The sequence below is a fragment of the Rhincodon typus genome, chromosome 2 (genome assembly GCF_021869965.1).
Source record: "Rhincodon typus isolate 14 chromosome 2, sRhiTyp1.1, whole genome shotgun sequence".
In the NCBI taxonomy this organism is placed as follows: Eukaryota; Metazoa; Chordata; class Chondrichthyes; order Orectolobiformes; family Rhincodontidae; genus Rhincodon; species Rhincodon typus.
The window spans coordinates 149,473,113-149,488,788 of record NC_063333.1 but is presented as its reverse complement, the minus strand read 5'-3'; the positions used below and the strand labels follow the sequence as shown (position 1 = coordinate 149,488,788).

Genomic DNA, 15,676 nt, shown 5'->3' with positions numbered 1-15,676 from the left:
TGTTAATCCAGAGACCCAGTCAACATTCCAGGGACCTGGGCTTGAATCCTGCCATGGCAAATGGTGGAATTTGAATTCAATAAATATCTGGAATTAAGAATCTAATGATGACCGTGAATCCATTGTCAATTGTCAGGAAAAACCCACCTAGTTCACTAATGTCCTCTGGGGAAGGAAACTGCCATCCTTACCTGGTCTGGACTACATGTGACTCCAGACCCACAGCAATGTGGTTGACTCTCAACTGCCCTCTGGGCAATTAGGGATGGATAATAAATGCTGGCCTAGTCAGCAGTGTCCTCATCTAATAAATGAGTAAAGATGTTTGAAAGTGGCTATAGGACATTCCTTTTGGATGAATAAGAAGAGCCAGAGGTCAAGTTCTGTGTTAGCACCAATGACATTTGTAGAAAGAGGGATGACGTTGTAAATTCAGGGAGCTAGGCAAGAGACACAAAAGTAGGGTGTCTACAGCAGCAATACAGAATTTTTTCCATCATCACATACTAATAGGTAACAAAATAGGAAGACTGAGTGAATGAAAGCATGGAGCAGGAGGGAAGTCTTTAGATTTCTGGGACACCAGTTTTAGCGCAGTTGAGACATGTACAAGAAGGATGGGTTATAGTTTAAATAAAAAGAATGTGCTGATGAAACTCAGCAGATATGGCAGCATCTGTGGGAAGAGAAATATAATCAACATTTCAATTCTAATGTGAATCTTCTTCAGAAGAGCTGCTTTAGCACTTTCTGTTCTTATTTCATAATTCTAGCATCTTCAGTATTTTGTTTTTACTTCAGTAATAGCTCAGCAGGACTGGGTTAATATCCTTGCAGAGAGATTTGCTCTTGTTGTTTGGGTAGAAGGTTTAAAGTAATTTTTAAGGGGCTGGGAATCAAAGTTAGATTTCAGATAGAATACAACACAGCTGGTTATGAGAAATATAAATGCTGTTATTGAAAGTAGAAAGTAGCAGAAACAAATCCTTTAATGAACCAGCATCAAAATACAGTTTAACATTTTAACTACAGATTTAAAGAGTACTTCATCTAAATACAGGCAGCGTTTATAACAATATAAGTGTAGTGATGGTGCTCAAAGAAGCAAAAGAGCACAATTTAATTAGCATATTGCAGACATGGTTACAAGGTGACCAAGACTGGGAATTGAATATGAAAGGATATTTGTTATTCAGGAAGGATAGACAGAAATAAAACTGCTGGAGTAATGCTAATATTAAAGGACATAATCAGTACATTAATAAGAGAGAATATTAGATCAGAAAACAAAAACACACATGAGCTAGTTTGGCTGGAGTTAAGAAGCAGCATGAAGCAGCAAATATTGATAAGAACCAAACAGTAGGGGTAAAGTAGGGCACAGAATAAACCAGAAGTTAGAGGTGTATGAAGCAAGGGGAATACAGTAATCATGAGATGATTTCAACTGACATTCAGATTGGGTAAATCTAATGAATACCAATGTTATGAACAAAGAATTCCTGATACATTTTGAGATAATTTTCTAGAGTAATATGTTTGTAGACTCACCACAATGCAAAAGAGGCCATTTGGCCCATCAAGTCTGCATGAGCCCTCCAAACAGCAAACTACCCCAACCAGCCTTCTATCCTTTCCCTGTAACCCTACATTTATCAGGACCAATCAGTAACCAACAGGAGGAAATCAGAGCACCTAATGGAAACACACATAAACATGAGGAGAATGTGCAAAATCCACACAGCCACCCAAGACTGTAATCAAACCTGGGTCCCTGCCACTGTGAGGCAGCAGTACTAACCACTGTGCCACCATGCCATCCATGTTGAGAGACAACTGGTGTACAGGCTATTTTAGATTGAGTATTACACAATGAAAGAGAGCTGAGTTATAATCTTATTGTAAAAAGAACCTTCAGGGAATAGTGGCCACAGTATGTTAGAATTTTCCATTAAGTTTGAAAAATATGATTTTCCATTTGAAACTGGGATCTTAAGACAAAACTAGAGCAATTATGAAGGTATGAGGAGGAAGTTAGCTGCAGTGGATTAGAAAGAATATTAAACTATTAGATGGTAGGTAATGGCTTGTATTTAAAGTACTAATTATTAATTTTCCGATAACATATGTCCTTTAAGAACAAAAACACTCAACAAGAAGAGCTGATACAGCTATGTTGAACAAGGGAAGTGAAAGATGGCATTAGATTAAAGCAGGAGGCTTATAAATTTTCCAAAAGAAAGTAATGAGCCTCAAGATTAGACAAATTATAGAATTTGGCAAAGGTGGACCAAGAAATTTGTGAAGAAAAAGAGAATAAACTATGATTTCTATTTCCTAATCACATCAATGGATATGGGGTCAGTGGTGCTGAAGAAGATCATCAAGCATGATCTCCAATGGTGTTACAGGATTGAGGGGCTGAATGACCTACTCCTGCTCCTATGTGCCTGTTGTGCCTATTGTAGTATGGAAATTACAATAGATTTCACTTTTTGAAAACTCTGCTCTGATTTCAGGGAAAATAATTTTCATGTTTCATATTTACTGAGGGATTATTTGATCCTCTGGGTTAACATCTCCATAAACCAGGAACTATTAGAATGAACTTTTTCTTTGCAATGGGCTGAACTGCATCAATATGAAAGACAGTTGTAGAGTTTCAACAAGTCTCTCTCTGCATAATCAACATAATACAACGTATAATCAAACAATAATCAGTCATAATACTCAAGTGACCACAAAGGTGGCTGGCATGAGGAATTGAGTTTAAAGCTATTGTCATTCTGAATACAAGGTTTATTTTGTTAAAAACAACTGATACATATAGGTTCCTGCAATGCAAGGATAGGTCATTCCCCTCTTCGAGTCTGCTCTGCCATTTAATATAATCGTAGCTGATCATCCAACTCAGTCCCCTGTTTCCGCTTTCTCCCCAAACCGTTTGATCCCCATATCCCCAGGAACTAACTCCTTCTCGGATCTTGTAAACTCCAGATTTGCTGCACTAACTCAGTTAAAGAGGTGACACTGAAATTCCATGTTTTCAAAGGGTGGTGATACATTCGCTTTCCAGGCAAGTAGAAGCAAAACTTAGAGTCAGTCCTGTTCATGCTGAGAATGAACCAGTGACATGAATCTCATGGATTCAGGTGAGTGGATCACAGACTGGACATTAAATGAGGAAAGTACTTGATCTCATCTATGTCATCTACTTAAATCTGACAACCACTGAACCAAGAGAAAGATGAAGTCCAGGATCTGAAGATTTCTTAAGGGCTTTGAGAAGAATTAGTCATTAATAAACACTACTTATCAAAATAATCACAGATGGCAGATTGGTCTGAAGAGATTGCAGCATTATCTTGGAATTTCTTATGTCTATACGTTTGCCATCCATTGATTTCATGAAAGTAAAAGAATAGTGACAGCTTGTTAACAGGTCTAAATCAAAACACCCATTTTCCTCACTTTTCCTCCAGTGGCTCAATGTCAATGTCTCGTTTTGTAATGTGCCTATGATGTGATTGGTATGTGAGTCATCCAGATTATTTCATCTTCATCTCAGAAGACAAATTCTTCCATTGGGTGGGGAGGGTTAAAATTGGACTGTTTATGGTGGACACTTCCAAATATTCTGTCAATCCAGCTTAGGTGCTCCAGGGAAGTTGCCCACAAATTATAGTGTCAGCTCAGATTTCCCTACAGCAGGAAATCCTCATACATGCTGTGGGTATTTTATACAAAATGTTTACTCACGAGACTAGCTCACGTCTATAACCATGAAACAGGACGAATGATGACTGACAAGTGTACGTTTCACCATTGATTACAAGCAATATAATTAAAGCATGAAATAAATTTACAATTATTGGTAAGGGTAGACAGAAGCAAAATTTTCTAATTGTTGAGGACTGAAGTACAAAGAATTATAAGCAGAAGATGAATGTAACAGATTGGAAGAAAGGCAGAGAAACTTTGAACTGTGACCTTGTGAAATTCACCGCCAGGATTGTTTCAGGAGGAAAGTGTCTGCAAGAGTTTCAGGACCCTGGAGCAACATTGCGATGATGTCATGGAGCTGCACATCACTCAGCACAAAGAGAGCAGTGGGGGAGGGGCTACTTGCTCGATGTCAGTTGAAGCCTGGATGTCATTATTTGTTGCTCATAAATGTCCTTTTAAATAGCTACACAAGAGAGGTGGCTGTAATCAAGAATTTGACTCATCACCACTTTCTTAAGGACAAATAAATGCTCTTTTCATGATGATGTCTGCATCCTATGAATAAGTGAACAATGAACTTTCACTTTAAAGTGAACATGGTTCATGGTCATGACAATGGGATCTGTTTACTTTAAATATCTATTATCAGTCTGATGCGCCATTACCTCAAAACCAGGGTGAAAATGACTCTCTGTGTCTGAAGTAATTAAACTTTGTCACAGGTTAATGATATTCCCAATAAAATTCAATTACTTCTGTTAAAAAAATCCATTATTCAGATTTTCCCTTCCCATGCCTTTGTAATTCGAATCAAATGTACATTGGGAAACCGAGTCTGAAACTTTGGCATCACAGCAAGCCAATACCAAATCACCAAAAGATGATATAAATACAGGTGCAGCTTCTTCTCAGTGTCACAAACATAGCAGTGTGCAACCCATGAGTGAGACTCTGCTGTGTAATTTATGCTTCAAATTGTGTGAAGTACACCTTCAATGCCAAGCTTCAAAAAAAATACAAGGATTTTGTTGTGAAGTAATACATGCTTCACCCATGCTCCAAAAATTTCAAAGATTTACTGGCCAGAAGTTTCATGGCAAAGAAATTTCTCTGGTTGTTGGAATGGGATTCTGGTCCATAATGTGCTGTTGTGCTGTGTGAATTGAATGGCACAGCTCTGGTGAACTCAACAGGTTTTTGGATTCTTAGAGAATCAAGGATATGGGCAGTGAACAGGAATGTGCAGTTGAGGAGGTCAAAGATCAGACGTAAGCATACTAAGTAATGGAGCAGGTTTGAGGGACTACATAGCTGCTTCTCTTACTCACATTTTTATGTTCGGTTGTACAATATAACTGCAATGTAAAATGACTCAGTTAAACAACATGTTGTCACTCTTGGAATAAGACAGAAATAGCAGGGTGGTCAAATCAAGGCAGGACATACACTGAATGGTAAGGTCCTGGGGAGTGTTGCTGAACAAAGAGACCCTGGAGTGCAGGTTCCTAGTTCCTTGAAGGTGCAGTCGCAGATAGACAGGATAGTGAAGAAGACATTTGGTATGCTTGTCTTTATTAATCAGTGCATTGAATACAGGAGTTGGGAGGTCATGTTGCAGCTATACAGGGCATTGGTTTGGCCATTTTTGGAATAATGCATGCAATTCTGGTCTCCCTCCTTTTGGAAGAATGCTGTGAAACTAGAAAGACTGCAGCAAGATTCACAAGGATGTTGCCAGAGTTGGAGGGTTTCAGCTATAAGGAGAGGCTGAATAGCCTGGGGCTATTATCTCTGGAGTGTCAGAGGCTGAGAGGGTGACCTTTAGAGGTTTATAAAGTCATGAAGGGCATGGATAGGGTAAATAGGTTTTCCTTGGAATGGGGGGTGTCCAAAACTAGAGGCATAGGTTTGAAATGAGAAGGGAAAGACATAAAAGGGACCTAAGGGGCAACGTTTTCATGCAGAGAGGGTGGTGCGTGTATGGAATGAGCTGCCAGAGGAAGTGGTGGAGTCTAGTATGATTACAACATTCAAAAGGCATCTGGATGGGTTTACAAATAGAAATGGCTTACAAGAATAAGGGCTAAATGCTGGCAAATGGGACTAGATTTATTTAGGATATGTGGTTGGCATGGACAAGTGGGAGCGAAGGGTCTGTTTCCATGCTGTATGACTCTGTGATTCATAAGCCTGTAGGTGACAGTAGGTAAGAGTTCCTGCTTCTACAGCAATATTCACAATCACAGTTATGGGCTTATCTTCAACAAAATTAACTCTAAATAGCAATAGGGATATTTAGCACACAACTGACATTCAGTTTAATTCCTGAAGAGTTAATGAGAGGTAAAGCTGTTACAATAATACTTTAGCTAACCTGGTTAAGGAAGGTTAACAAATCAACAGTGAGTGGAACCGTGGCAGTAAAATGCCCTAATTATGTTTATGTATATATGTGGAGTGTGATTTGGATTAATCTCATAATGAGTAAGCTTTGTGCTTTCTCTTTAATTTTATATTACTAGAGGATTTGTACTGCAGCTAGAATAATAATATAGTTAAAACGGTACATTCCAGGTTGTTCTCGGTTTTAATCTGTCAGGGTACAACTGTAGTTAACTGTTAGTTTATATTCCCCTCCAGCCTGCTCCGCCATTCAATAAGATTATGGATTAACATTCCTCACGTCCATTTTTTTTCTGTTTACTTATTACCCTTAAGTCCCCGACTGATCAAGAATCTATCCATCTCAGCCTTAAATATACACAAGGACTCTGCCCCTGTGCCACTCTGTGGCAAGGAGTTCCAAAGATTCACAATCCTCTGAGAGAAGAAATTCCTCTTCATCACAATCTGAAACTGGTGCACTTTTTTTCTGAGATGATCCTCTCTGGTCCTACACTCTCCCATGAGAGAAATATTCTCAGCATTTACTTTGTCAAGCCCCTTAAAAATCCTATATGTTTCAATAAGATCACCTCTCATTCTTCTAAACTCTAGTGAGTACAGTCCCAACCTGCTTAACCTTTGATCATAAAATAATCCCTTCGTACCAGAAATCAGCCGAATGAACTTCCTCTGAACTGCCTCCAATGAAATAATATATTTTCTTAAATAAAGGACCAAAATCTCACCCCTTGAAATAAGAGCTAACATTTCATTAGCTTTGAGACAACAAAAACTGCAGATGCTGGAGTCAGAGTCAATACAGTGTGGAGCTGGAGGAACATAGCAGTTTAGGCAGCATCAGAGGAGCAGGACAGTCAACGTTTTCACTCCTGTTCCTCTGATGCTGCCTGACCTGCTGTGTTCCTCCAGCTCCACACTGTATTTCATTAGCTTTCCTGATTACCTACTGCACCTATGTGCTAGCTTTCTGTGTTTTGTACACAAGTAACCCCCAAGTCTCTTGGCGTTGCAGCTTTCTGCAGTTTTTCTCCATTTAAATAATACTGTTCTTTTGTTATCCCTTCCAAATGAATAATTTTGCACTTTCCCACATTATATTTCATTTGCCAACATTTTGCCCACTTCCTTAACCTATCAATATCTCTGTAAATAGTTTGTATCCCTCTTGCAGCTTGCCTTTCCATGTATGTTTGTATCATCTGCAAATCTGGCTGTAGTACATTCACTTCCTCCCTACCAATAATTAATATATATTGTAATCAGTTGCAGTACCACCACTGATCCCTGTGGAGTCTCACTGCTCACAGGTCACCAACCTTATCCCCACTCACCGTTTTCTGTAATAAGGGTGCAGAAAAAATTTACAAGAATGTTGCCAGGGTTGGAGGGTTTGATTCACAGAGTGAGGCTGGATAGGCTGGAACTATTTTCCCTGGAATGTCGGAGGCTGAGGGGTGACCTTACAGAGATTTATAAAATCGTGAGGGGCACGGACAGGGTGAATAGGCAAGGTCTTTTCCCCAGGGTGGGGGAGTCCAAAACTAGAGGGAATAGGTTTAAGGTGAGAGGGGAAAGATTTGAAATGGATCGAAGGGGCAACTTTTTCACATAGAAGGTGGTGCGTTCATGGAACAAGCTGCCAGAAGAAGTGGTAGAGATGAGTAGAATTACAACATTCTAAAGACATTTGGACAGGTACATGGATAGGAAAGGCTAAGAGGAACATGAAAGTTTAGAGGCCAAGCATAGGCAAGTGGGACTAGATCAGATTTGGAAGCTTTGTTAGCATGGACAAGTTTGACCGGAGGGTGTGTTTCCATGTTGTATGACTCTATGTCCAATAGCCAATTCTTTATCCATGCCAATATACTACGTCCAACACCATAGGCCTTTATCCTAAGACTTAACTTTTTGTGAGGTACTTTGTCGAATGCCTTTTGGAAGTCCAAATAGTAGACATCTACTGTTTCCCCTCTGGTTGAGACTTCCTTGAAAAACTCAAATAAATTAGTCAGACATGGTTTCCCTTTCATGAAGCCATGCTTAATCTGCTTGATTACAATAAAAAAAGGATGACCATGCCATGTTATTTGGCTTGTCAAATTTAAATTGCTTTACAATGATTGGAAGTGTATTGCATGCCCACACATCAAAACAATATGTCCAATTCATTGATGGGCAATTTCCATGAGTTTGATGGAAGGCCTTGAAAAGAAGTGGTGATTGGTTCTATAGAGAGATCAAGAATACAAGAAATAGGAGCAAAAGGCCATTTGGCCTATCAAGCCTCCTCCACCTTTCAATACAATCATGGCTGATCTTGAGCATCAATGCCACTTCACCATGTGCTCCCTGAATCCCTTGTTCCTTAAGAGATGAAAAGTCTGTCTATTCTAGCCCTATAAATAAATTCAATGATGAAAATTCAGTAACTCTCCGTGGGAGAGAATTCCATAGATTCATAAACCTCTGAGTGGAGAAATTTCTTCTCATCTCAGTCCAAATGATTGGTCCTTTATCCTTATACTGTACCCATACTTTAAATTCTGTGACCAATCTCCCTATGAAATCTCTTCAGTGTTTTATTTGCCTCTGTGAGATCTTCTATTTTTCCAAATGTACAGAGATTACAGCACCAACTTTCTCAGCCTCCCATCATTGGAAAACACTCATCACAGAGACTCATTTAAGGAATCTGTACTGCACCACCTCCAATGCAAATCTATCCTTTTGAAAATGTGGAAACCAAAACTACACACAGTCCAACAGATTTAGCTCACCAATATCTTGCACAATTTTAGCAACACTTCTTTATTTCGGTACTCCAATCGCCTTGCACCAAAACCAATAACCTTCATCTGTCCCTTCATGCTTGCCAGCAGAGGAAGCTGTAGCCTTGTCAGCATTCTCAGGCCTTTAAGTATTGTGCTGTGGTCAGGTGGCATTGCTAATCACAGCAGTTACACAAGGTGTCTCCATGTGTCAATAAAGACAGGAATAGCCTGTCATCATTACCATAATGAACACATCGCTGAGCTTTGTAACAGAATCAACTGTCACGCTGAATTCAGACACATCCTTCAGCTCGTCTACACTAACAAATACAGACCTCTGGGTTTTCAGGGTCTAGGAATGAAATAAAATAACATTACTTCCAGCCTCATTATTAAGGGATAAGGAGGGAAGTGCGTTAATGCCAGTGGATAGCATACATCAGCAGTGATGCTTACCGACATTGTCATACATTTGAAACTAGCCTGCATGGCTCCAAGTCTTTCTGACTTACTGATGTATATCATGTAAATAGTGAATAAATGTTTCTGTTCAGCTATGTAAGGACAAACTCATCTCTCTCTCCATAATCTCAGCTTGATCTCACAATTAACAGTTTACGTAATTAACAATTGCCAGTGAAACAAAACAAAGGAAGGAATTCATTTGAGCCAATATCACATTGTAATCACAACAAATCATTAATAAAATTCCAGATAGCCGTGTTCTGCCTAATTAGCAAACACCTCGGCAGATTGGTAACACAGCCATGTTGAGGTCTTTCTCTCTCTCTCACCATGTACACAATATTGTTTCTTGACAACACACCAGTGCATTCTGTTCAGGGGTTTTCGGGTAGAATAGAACAGCAAACCCTGTCTGTGCTGCAGGTATAACATCAGACACACTGAAATTATTCTGTCAGCACTCAGTCTGTGCAACATATGGATTATTAGAATTAAAGAGTGATATTTTCAAAAAGCTCATGGTTAGTTGGAAACAATAACACATCAGCAAACATGACTGATTAGGAGATTTGTTCGGCTTAAGGATTATGATAATAAAGTGATGAGTTTTTAATCTCCTTCCACTGCCTACACAAAGCCTCATTGAAACTTTTATTTTTGTCAGATATTAAGCAGACTCCCAGGGTTTTGTGGTGCAGTGGTAGTGTCCTTTCCTCTGGGCCAGAAAGTCAGGTTCAATTCCCACCAGTCATACTGGTATGCCATTACATGTCCAAACAGGTTGCTCAGAAAACAATTAAACAAAAATCTTAATCCTGCAGAGTGAAAAACATCTTTTTTCCCAGTATAATCCCTCTTCTTAACCTTTCCATCCTCAGCTCAAACAGGCTCAATGAGCTCATGGGCATCTTTCTAGAGAAGATAATTTTAATTTCAGAGAAAATTCAAATTGACAGTAGGATCAGCAGGGACAGACTCTTGATACAAAAGAGGGAGAAGGAGACAATAGTAACATGGGACTGTGAGATTTAGAGTGAAAGAGTTTTATGGGTTTTCACAGGACATCTATTTCTCCAACAGACTCACAATCATGTCTTAATGTCTAAGCTGCAATGGTATTTCTAAGGATCACAGGCTCAGCTGTTTATCACCTTACATTAACAACCGGACAAACATCATTCATTGGCACCTATTGTCTGTGATTGTGTATGTCTTGCTACTACTATACAGGGCCAGACCACACCTGGGATATTGTGTGCAATTCTGGTCTCCTTAACTGAAAAAGGCAGCTAGCTGTCCATGGAGGGAGTGCAAACAAGGTTTACCAGATTGATTCCTGGATGGCAGGACTGAAGTATGAGGAGAAATCGGATTGTTTAGAATTATATTCACCAGAGTTTAGAAGATGAATGGGGAATCTTATGGAAACCTATAAAATTCTACAAGGACTGGATAGAGTTAACAAATGAATGAATCCAGAACAAGGGATCATAGTGTAACAATATGGGGTAAGCCGCTGAAGTCTGAGATGAGGAGAAATGTCTTCACCAGAGAGTGTTGAGCCTGTGGAATTCATTACCACAGAAAGCAATTGAAGCTAAAACATTGAATGTTTTCAAGAAGGAGTTAGATATAGTTCTTAGAGCTAAAGGGATCACATGGTATGGGGAGAAAGCGGGAACAGGGAACTGATTTGGAACATCAGCAATGATCATATTAAGTGGTGCAGCAGACTTGAAGGGCTGAATGGCCTTTTTAAAAAATCATTCATGGCACATCGGTGTTGATGGCTGGTCAGCATTTATTGCCAATCTCTCATGGTCCTCGAGAAGGTGGTGTTTAACTGCCTTCTTGAACCGCTACAGTCCATGTTCTGTACGTAGACGCACAATGCCCTTAGGGAGGGAATTCACTAAGGTCTTTTAGGGAAGGAAGACTGCTGTCTTCACCTGGTCTGGCTTTTGTCCTCTTGCTGCAGTTTTTAATGGGTCTATGACTGTGTATACTCAAGATTCATGATTTTGTGCTGAATACTTCAGCTCAGACACAAAATGTTTACTTGAAAGCACATTACCCATCAGCTGATACTACAGGAGATGCAATGCTCAAGCTGAGAGTGGAAATGTGCATAACTCGGGCATCACTCTGAGGGTGTTGTTCATACTTACACCGAGTGCTGAGTGAGGGATGAATCAGGCAACACACTCACTATGAAGTTCCGTACACAAAACTACTTACTGCTGCAATGATAATTATCAAGTCGTCATTTAAACTGAAGCTGCTGTGTAACGAAAGCTAATCAAGTTCATCTCTCCAACAAAACTGACTCTACTTTCCAGGCAGCATTGACAAAGTGATGTAATTGAGAAGAAATGAATGGCTTTCTGATCTTCACACAAGGACCACCCCTTCAGTGGGGGGAGCAGGTTTAATGCAGATGGCGGTGCTGAAAGGCTGGACAGTCAGTGATAATATTGCATCACCTCCTATTGGAAGGCCGAGCTTGTTAAGAGCCAACCGGATGTTTTAGTGACCAGTGGTGGACCCTCAGACAATCCCTGACACTGATCTGACCCTGGTGCTGAAATGCTGACAGCTCCACGTTGCAGGAGGGATCACAGGGAGGCATGGTAGATAATTGGTGCCAACCTGCCCACCAGGGGCCCAGGGTCAGTAATGGCCCTGAGGCCTCACATGAGGTGAGGGCAAGATCGGGATCAGGGGACACAGGAAAACTCGGGTTTTTGAGGGGGAGGGGTTGTCACAGGGGAAAAGTGTTGGAGGTGAGCTGACAGGACTGTATCTCAATAAAGAACTTTTTGTTATTCATTCATGGGATGAGGGCATTGCTGGCTAGGCCAGCATTTATTACCCATCCCTAATTGCCCAGAGGGCTGTTATGAGTCAACCGCATGGCTCCGGGTCTGGAGTCACATGTAGGCCAGGCCAGGTAAGGATGGTAGTTTCCTTCCCTAAAGGACATTAGTGAACCAAGCGCGCTTTTCCGACAATCGACAATGGATTCATGGTCATCATTAGATTCTTACTTCCAGATATTTTATTGAATTAAAATTCCACCATCTGCCATGGTGGAATTGGAACCCAGGTCCCCAGAACATTATCAGGGTCTCTGGGTTTTACAGTCCAGCAATTATACCACGAGGCCATGCCTCCCCAATTGCATGTCTGATGCCTGGTCCATCATTCAAATTGCTGAGTGTCAGACAACAGGATTTCCTCACTGGAGCCCATAGGCAAGGATTTGTGATTTGGCCTGTCCATTTGGTGAGGTGACTGCAATACCTACCACTGACTGAATACCAGGGGAGGGGGATTGAGACCCCTCAGGGGGCACTAATTTCCCCATTAAACGCCTCAATGAGTGGTTCAGCAGGAAGGTTGTCCTTGAGGCATAGGTAAGATGGATAATCAGAGGCTAAATTTCCCAGGGTTGAAGTTTCAATTACAAGGGAGCACAGGTTCAAAGTGAGAGGGGGAGATTTTAAGAGAGGTGTGTGAGGGAAGCTTTTCACACAGAGAGTGGTTGGAGCCTGGAACACACCGTGAAAAGAGATGGTGGAAGCAGGCACATTGGCGACATTTAAGGGGCATCTGGATGGTTACATAAATGTGGAATGAATAGAGGGATACAGAGCAAATAAGGTTTGTTATTTAGTTTAATCAGGGCATGATGATCGGCACAGGCTTGGAGGGCCGAAGGGTCTGTTCCTGTGCTGTACTTCTCTTTTGTTCTTTGTTCTTTGAGCCTAAGGCCTAAACTTAATGGGGGTGAATGTTGTTCTGTACCTGCTACCCTGTCACTTGATTAACTGCCCCATCCAATTCCAAAAGCCCTCAGTGGGGGCCACTAAATTCCATTCATTTTCAGAGGCAACTGCCACATTTGCAGATTCTTGGTTTTATTTCAGATTTCTAGAGCATTTTTAATCAGCAACTTTTTTCGTATCATTTTAAATTTAAATGAATTCTTGCCTATACACAATGTTGATATGGTGCGCAAATTAAGGACTTACTGATTAGACACTAACCAGAAGTGATGATCAGGTAACTAGAATTAGAGATGGAGAAACAGGATCTTGATCAGCTGGGCAATGGGCTGAGGAATGACAGATGGATTTTAATTTGGATAAATGCAAAATATTGCATTTTGGTAGGACAAACAAGGGCAGGACTGTTAATGGTAGGGCCCTGGAGAGTATTGTTGAACAGAGAGATTTAGGGGTTCAGGTACATAGTTCTTTATAAGTTGTGTCACAGGTAGACAGAGTGGTTAAGAAGACGTTTAGCACACTCAACCTTCATTGGTCAGACCACTGAGTATAGGACCTAGGACATCATGTTGAGATTTTACAGGACATTGGTGAGGCCGCTTTTGGAGTACTGTGTACAGTTCTGGTCACCTTGCTATAGGAAGGATGTTATTAAGTTGGAACGGATGCAAAAAAGATTCACAAGGGTGTTACTGGGATTGTGCATTTTGAGATATAAGGAGAGGGTTGATAGACTGGGACTTTTGGCACTGGAGCATTGGAATTTTAGAAGAGACCTTATAGAGGTCTGATGCAGTTTAGTTTGGGAAATGTGGTCAGCATGGGTGTGTTGGACCAAATGATCTATTGCTGCGCTGTCTGACTCTATGACTCTAAATCAGAAGGATACAGTTGAGATAGGAAATGCTCCAAAATCAAGTGTATTGATCACAACACTAATTCATCTTCTGAACCATCAATATCCTGCAGACTGTGTGCAATAGCTATTGAATTAATTATTTCTAAACCACACAAAGCTCTACCCTCCGAGTGTAAGGAAATTACTTCTCTAAGTATTTATTTTATTTCGGTATCATCATTTTTATTAATCCATTTGATTGGATATCTCTCACAGAACAACCAAGGTTCCTAAAACTAGTTCTGATATTCAAATACGAACTGTGAGTTTGTGTCAGCTGCTGTCAAAGTGTCGAACTGTTATCAATGCTCTGAACATCAGTTGTCTGTGGGTCCTAAAGAGTTAATGCTGTGGAGTACATTAGAATGCCATCTGGTATGATGATGTCACATGTACTCAGGCAGGTGAACAGATTTGTATCTGGAGAGTAGGGCCTAATATTGAGGTCTCCCTTACAATCTTACTGACAATGTCTACCATGCCACTGTAACTTTAACCCAATTGCTAACACACAGGACACTCCATTTCTTATAAACTAAGAACCTCTTCTTGTTCGACTACCTCTTCTCCTCAAAAATACTAGATCAACTGGTCTTCTAGATCCCTAACAAGGAAGAGGATGGTGATAGAAGAATCCTTCACCAAGGTGAGTTGTGGTGAGGATCCATTAGACAACATTTGGAACTTCACATATTATAAACTAGAACTCTTTTTCAGAAACAGGAGATTCCAGCCTTTGTACCTGAATTATTACACCTCAACTACTTATACAATTAGCAACACTGCGGAAAGTCAAATGTTCATGCTATATTGGAGGGCAGTGATCTCAAGTTATGATTTCTCAATGTCTTTATGTTATGAAAACAGTCACCATTTTTTCATGTGCAATGAGCGACTTCCTTTAGTTCTCCCTCCCATTCGCTTGAACAGGGAACTATTGGATAATCCCTGTGAACATTCACTCCCATTGCACATTTTAAACAGAAAATATGTTGAAGAAGAGTTCAGTTGTGAAAAGAAACTTGTTAAGCGTTTGATGGAAACAAGTTTCCCTACTTTGAAAACTCATAATTCTGACAGAGATAGAGGGTGAGAGAAAGGAGGGAGAGAGTGAAGGATGCTACAAGATTGATAAACCAAAGAAGGAGACATTAGTTCTGATGAACAAAGCCATTAACAGAGATGGATGTTAAGGGATGTATGCAAGTAAGAGAGAGGAGGAGAACTTATTCCAGAGTTTACAACATTGGCAGCTGAAGGCATGGCCACCAGAAAGTTAGTGTGATTTAGGTTGCTATGAAGTGCCTTGGGCTATTTCCCAAAATCTTGGTGCTTTATAAAGGGCAAGTGTTGTTGGTGTTCTTTCTCAAAAGATAATTAATTGTCTGCCGCGCCCCCTTCCATCAAGTTAAAATGTCAAACATCAGAAATATGCTGCAATTTTGCTAACTACCACTCAGTGACAGTTCTTGGTGTCTACCTCTCAACTTCAAGTCATGACAAGTTGTTCAGTTGTGGAATACATCAAAGGTAAGCTGTCTGTTTTTATCCCACTTTATTGCAATCCTAATCATCTGTTTGTTAAGATTCCCACCTGAAACAGAGAGAGCCTGCGC

The 15,676-nt window shown here is 40.3% G+C and overlaps 1 protein-coding gene across 4 annotated transcripts in view; it reads right to left on the bottom strand.

Annotated features, from left to right (window-relative positions):
- LOC109927670 (cadherin-18-like) overlaps positions 1-15,676 on the bottom strand; it is a 578,296-nt gene that overhangs the window by 124,567 nt on the left and 438,053 nt on the right. The gene's annotated exons all lie outside the window — the stretch shown is intronic.